Source organism: Triticum aestivum, chromosome 4A, assembly GCF_018294505.1.
Source record: "Triticum aestivum cultivar Chinese Spring chromosome 4A, IWGSC CS RefSeq v2.1, whole genome shotgun sequence".
Classification (NCBI taxonomy): domain Eukaryota; kingdom Viridiplantae; phylum Streptophyta; class Magnoliopsida; order Poales; family Poaceae; genus Triticum; species Triticum aestivum.
In genome coordinates this window covers 228,526,856-228,533,339 of record NC_057803.1, presented here as the reverse complement: position 1 = coordinate 228,533,339, position 6,484 = coordinate 228,526,856, and positions in this window count along the sequence as shown.

The following is a 6,484-nucleotide window of genomic DNA, read 5'->3' as shown; positions in this document are numbered from 1 at the left end:
ACCTGTTGGGGAGCTCTGGAATAATATATCCAGCTCCTGCAAAAATTGGCATAAGGTTATAAAATGATTTAATATTTTATTTAAATCCAAACAAATGTCAGAAATTAGAAAACAGAAATAAATAAAAGAGGGAAACCTTACCTGGGCTTCTTACCTGGCGCCTCTGGCCCAGCAAGCCAGCCCAGCCCACCACCGCCGTCGTCCTCTTGGCGCCAGTCGGCCAGGCGTGTGGCCGGCGCGCGTGCACGAGCGGAGCGCCACGCCACCAGCTCGCCTGCCTGCCTACCCCGCCAGCGCGACGCCGTGACGGTTCTTCTCGGTGCCGCCCCGATCCCCTGGCCTTATCCCCCCCTCTCTCCCGTGCTTCTCCCCCTGCTCTCTCTCTCACCCGACGCACCCATCGCCGCCGTTCGCCATAGCAGCCGTCACCGGCCACCCCCTCGACCCCTCGCTGTGCTTGCGAGCTCCGCCGCGACCCCCTCTTCCTCCCCACCAAGCCAAGCCCCTCGGGAAGCTCTGCATCGCCTCCACGCCATCGTCTTCGTCCTCGACCGCCGCCGATGGTCGCCGTCGATTCGCCGCCGTTCGTGCTTCCCCGAGCTCGCTGACCCTCCCTGCATGATCCCCGTGAGCCCCTGCTTCGTTTCCCCCTAACCCCATGTTCGATTTCGAGCTCTAGCCGCCCCTCTACCGGAGCCGAGACGCTCCGCCGCACGGGCTCGTCGCCGGCGAAGCCCCGGTGACCATTTGGTCACGGGCGTGCACCCGTTGTGCTTGCCGCGACCCATAGAGCCCCTCCAGCGCCTCAGCTCCCTCGCATGCGAGCAGCAGCGCCGATCCCGACCGCACCCGACCTCCGGCCTGCCGCTCACGAGCTCGCCGTCGTCGGTACCGGCCACCTCAAGCACGGCCACCACCACCGTTCGACGCGCGGGAGCAAGGGCTCTCCAACGAGCCCAAGCACGGCCTCGCCCGTGCCCTGTAGCGCGTTTCCGTATCGCGCCGCCGTCTCGGGCCTCGCCGGCGTCATGTCGCCGGTAGGTTTGACCTGTTCGACCTGGGGTTTGACCCCCCCAGGGTCACTGACGCGTGGGCCCCATCGGCCAGGTGGTCAGATTAGTGCTAATCACTGTTAGTTAACCCCCTGACACTGACCAGTGGGCCCTAGCGCCACTAATTCCTAATTAGGATTAAATTAACCCTGTTAAACCCCCCCGGTCACTGACGTGTGGACCCCACACGTCAGGTTTGACCCCAGCCAGCCGCAGTTGACCACTGACGTCATGCTGACGTCATGCTGGCGCAATATATATATTTCTGGATTTAATTTAAATCAGGAAATTCCAGAATATTATTTAAACTTCAAAAATTCATAACTTTTATTCTGTAACTCCAAATCAGACAAATTATATATGAAAAATGATCAAAAAAATCCAATCTATCCATCTGTACTATTTTCATGCATGATCAAACAAGTTAAATTGATGTTTAAAGCAGAACAAGGAAAAGCACTTTAAAAGGCCATGCTTGAGTTTGAAATTTGAATCTTTGATTCAAATTGGTTCAAACCCTTCTGGTTTTAGTTGCATTAGCCCAACACACTCATATTGCCATGTTTCATGCATGCATCATATTGTTGCACATTGTTTGGTGATGGTTGTGTATCGGTGTCCTTTGCGACAGGTTCTGCCTCCGAGGAGTACGGTGATTACCCTAACAAAGAACCGTATCAGTGCATCGAACCATCAGGCAAGCAACCAACCATTTGATCATATCGATACAATCCCATGTTCTCGCTCCTGCTCTCTTTTACTGCATTAAGACAACGCGTTTCAAACTGCTGTGTGCTACGGTAGTTGAACCCATTTCCTCTGCATGACCTGTCATTGCCACAGTAACTAGATGAAACCCACTAGCATGTGTAGGAGTTGTTTGAGCCATATGTATGTGTTGTTCCTACCTTGCTATGCCTGCTATGCTTAGAGTCGTGTCAGGTCTGGTTCATCTGGGTGATGGGCTAGAGTGAAATGATTATGTCGGTAATGAGAGTGATGTGGTGAACACGATTTGGTAAAGGTATCGATGAGAGGCCATGTAGGAGTACATGGTGGGTTGTTTCATTGAAGCCGACCTTAAGCACTGAGATCTGTATGTGTGATTTAAGAATCAGCTACTACCATGCATTGGGCCCGAAACCAATGGACCCTCTCGACTTCTTATTCACCCTAGTTCTCCGTCCAGGAGTTGCAAGTAGTTTCTGGTGTTTGTAGCCTACTGGAGGCCGTGGACAGCGCTGACCGTAGGGGTGGGCTGTGATGTGGTAGGTACGTGGCACGGTGTACCGAATACCCGTTAGGTATCTCGGGAACCCTGTTCACATCGTTCGGGGCCGTATGGGAAACCTCGGCCGGACTCCCTGCGGATGGAACCTGAATAGGCGATAAACCTGGACCGGAGGCTTAGGTGATTAGGTAGGTCGTGGCCGACACCCACGTTGGGCTTCCGCTTGAAGGTTGCCGAGTACATGTCGTGTAAACGACGGTAAGTGGTGAGAGCGTGTATGAAGAAGTACACCCCTGCAGGGTTAACATGATCTATTCGAATAGCCGCGTCCGCGGTAAAGGACTACTTGGTTGCCTATACAGTTCATAGACAAGTAAATGGAAACTACTAAAAGCCTCAAGATAAGTGTGAGTGCCGAGGATGGCTCTTCCGTAGGAAGACGGAGGCGGATCCTCGGTAGTGTATTGAATTGGTGAGTAGTGGACTCGTGTGCGCAAAACCATTTCAAGTTGAAGTATCATAGGATAGTCTAGCCAAGAGTCAAAGCTGGCTTGCTGCAATAACTCCACCAACCCTTCTTGACAATATGCATGTATGTAGGATCTGATGTAAGTCTTGCTGAGTACCTTTGTGCTCATGTTGCTATAATTTACATTTTTACAGAAGACGCTGCAACCCCTTCTGATGGGTTCTATGTAGACGTTAACATCAACGAGTAGGCTAAAGGCCCAGGTGGTGATCCTGAGCTTGTGAAGGACCATGTAGTATAGCTAGGCTTTCCAAGCCTCTTTTATTTTACTAGTTGTCTGTACTCAGACAAGTTACTTCCGCTGCTGGTTTGTATGACTGTATGACTTGAATGTTGGGTCGTGAGACCCGTACCTTAGTGTATGTTATGTATGGCTCCCTGAGCCTTAAGTAAAGTACTTGTGTCGTAGAGTCATGTTGTGATGCTTCGTTGTATTTGCACATATCGAGCATATTGTGTGTATGATTGAAATGCTTGGTATGTGTGGGATCTGACTACCTAGTTGTTTATCTTTAGTAGCCTCTCTTACCGGGAAATGTCTCCTAGTGTTACCGCTGAGCCATGGTAGCTTGCTACTGCTCTGGAACACTTAGGCTGGCCGGCATGTGTCCTTCTTCGTTCATGTGTCTGTCCCTTCGGGGAAATGTCACGCATTGAGTACCGGAGTCCTGTTAGCCCGCTACAGCCCGGTTTACCGGAGTCCTGCTAGCCCAGTGCTACAGCCCGGATCCACTTGCTGATGACCGACACGTTCGAAGCTGGGTCATGGATGCCTGTCCCTGTAAGTCTGTGCCACTTTGGGTTTACGACTAGTCATGTCAGCCCGGGCTCCTTATCATATGGATGCTAGCGACACTATCATATACGTGAGCCAAAAGGCGCAAACGGTCCCGGGCAAAGGTAAGGCGACACCCGTGGGGATACCGTGCGTGAGGCCGCAAAGTGATATGAGGTGTTACCGGCTAGATCGATGTGACATCGAGTCGGGGTCCTGACAATTACCCTTGTGGTCCGCCAAGCCATTCTATTTCAGAATGAATAGGAGAAACAAACTCCAGTACCTCATCCATATTTAGGATTGGGTCAAAGTAGTTGTGTTCCGCAGATCAAGTTACAATCCAGCTTCTGGTCTGCTCTACCCTGAAGTATTACCTTCTTTATGACAGGAATTTCATGACAATTGCACCACCTTTTGTGAATTCTTGACATAGTGATACTTCTCGCCATCCTTTTTCATTCCTCGGTTCCGTGTTGTTGCAGCCGGAGTGCCGACAAGTGAATCATGATGTGTGAACTCAATACTCCTAGCAACCCCATTGCTTGGTAGTTAATGGACAATAATCTTATTCTTAGTATGTTGGTTATTGAATCACCATTCTAAGATTGATCGTGCTACCTAGTCCTTATTTCTTGGTGCACTCTTTGATTGACGAGTTAGGATTTTGTCAAGTCCTCGCTCATTTGATCATATCATCTTGCCCTGAAAAGCAAGATTGTTCTCGAGCTTAGTAACATATCGGTGGTTCGTGATTTCCGAAGATCTTCTCGGAAGTATTACCAGGTTGTCACCTGACCGCTATGTTGAGCTCGTGATCAAGTTGGTTTCTTGTGAACCACCTTCTCTCCAAGAATCGGTGTTAGATATCCCTGAGCTAGTTGGTTAAGCTAAATGACAACTTGGAGGGTTGGAAGATAAAAGCTTGCCTGACTTAGTTCGTTCCAAAGGGATATTCTTGTGTAGTGTGTGTTGAAGAAAGATGATATCTTCATCGATTGGTCCCTGTGATCAGTTGCTGGACCTATCATCTTATCAATCCTTTGATTTGAGTGTGGGCTATCGTCAAATCAAGTCAGAACCAACGATGTTCGTAATGTTGTCTTCCTCGTGGTTGATCCCTCGAGCATACACCATTATATCTTTTTGGTCTGACCAATGCTATCACCGTGTTCACACGATGGTGGAAGTCCAGTGATATGGAAATTCCGATGAGTTGTTGTTGAGTCCATTGACAACATCCTTATCTCCTCCATGATGTTGTTGAACATTAAGTTAGTGTTGGAAACTTTTGAAAGCATTTTCTTCATGCTAGCTCATGAAGTACTTGTTTGATGAAAGGAGTGACTTCCTTTGATTCACGTGCATTTTGATGTAAGCTGCCGTCGTGAATTTGAGAAAGTTTGTTTTTGCTCCTTTGGAATCATCCCAAGTCGGTCATGCACGTGCGAAGAATTTTGTGGTCTGTTAGACTGATCATCTTCATTCCATATGTATATCCTAGCACACCAAGCCACTGACTGATTTGTTCAAGGAGAAGGAGTATCTTCATAAGAGCTAATCCGGACCTATGAAAGAACTTCGATATCCTCGCTGATGGTTCCCAACCAGAACTCGGTAGTGTTTTATTGTAAGACTACCATGTGATCATGTTTGTCTGGGGTAGCGTGTTCACACATGTGTAGCAGAACCAGCTCATGTTTTGGAGCTTGCTATCGTAGTTCATTTCCCAAGAATCTCGCAACGTCATCTCGTCGATTTGTGTTGCAAACTTTCATTTTCTTCCTAGACTCGATGAGTCTGGAATATCCTGACACCAACCAGATCTGAATCTCAGGCAGATATGATGGTTGGAACATTTCCCAAGAACTATAATATTGGTCCCTCGATAACCGGTAAAGTGGATGTCGTGGCCAACACACCCAGCCGGAAGACCTATCATTGTAGTATCTTGTTTGAGGAAGTTGGCCACCTCCCCATAAGGATTTCGTAGGATTTACCTCCGTAACTGTTCCTTATGGATTCTATTGCTCCCGAAGTCCGACCTTTACTTGATGTTCTAGTTATCAAACCATATCTATGAATGGGTTACACTAGCACGTCAAGGAGAACATTAGAAGCGGAGTGCTAAATGTCTCTCAGTCGATCATCCAGATTTTGTTCCCTGGCCCCGCCAAGGGTGAAATCTGAGAAGGTGTTATCTTCCTCTGCATCTGCATCCTCCATCACCATTCATCATGGTAGTAAGTTGTGTTGCCAGGATCCTTGACACGGATATTGGTAAAACCTTGATGAATGTGGAAATGCTCAAGTTCTTGAGAGCACGCACAAGCGCTAGGTGTTATCTTCGGCACTAACTGGGGTTCCTCTCCGTTTCCTCGGCAATGCTATGATCTTTTCAAACAGTGAATTCACTCTCTATTGTTGGGTTCTTCCACAGTTACCAGAATCATTCCCAGCATTTGCATTTTGTTCCCAGCTTGCACCGCCAATGTGCCATTCTACCACGGGTCCCTCCCATTTCCGGTGATAAGCAAAAATCATCCATTGCGTTGTCTTCAACAAGGTAATCCACATCATCCAAGTCCGAGTATGCCATTCTACCGACCCCCTCCAAACGATCGTTGTGAATTGCCTTAGGCTGGTATGAAGAGTTTCAATGATCTTTGAATCAAAAGTAATTCTTTTTGCCACTTAAGATAATAATCTACGAATCACCCTTCTCCAGGATGTTTCGTCGTGGTATCATGGCAACTCAACTCCTCGCTATGTTGACAACCGTTTACCACCTTCTTAGGTGTGGAATTGTTGTCTACCTAGTGAACCCTCGTCATCCGTTTCTTTCCACCCCTCTTGATGTGTATCTCGTGTCTCAACCCGAGAGATGGTTCTATGTC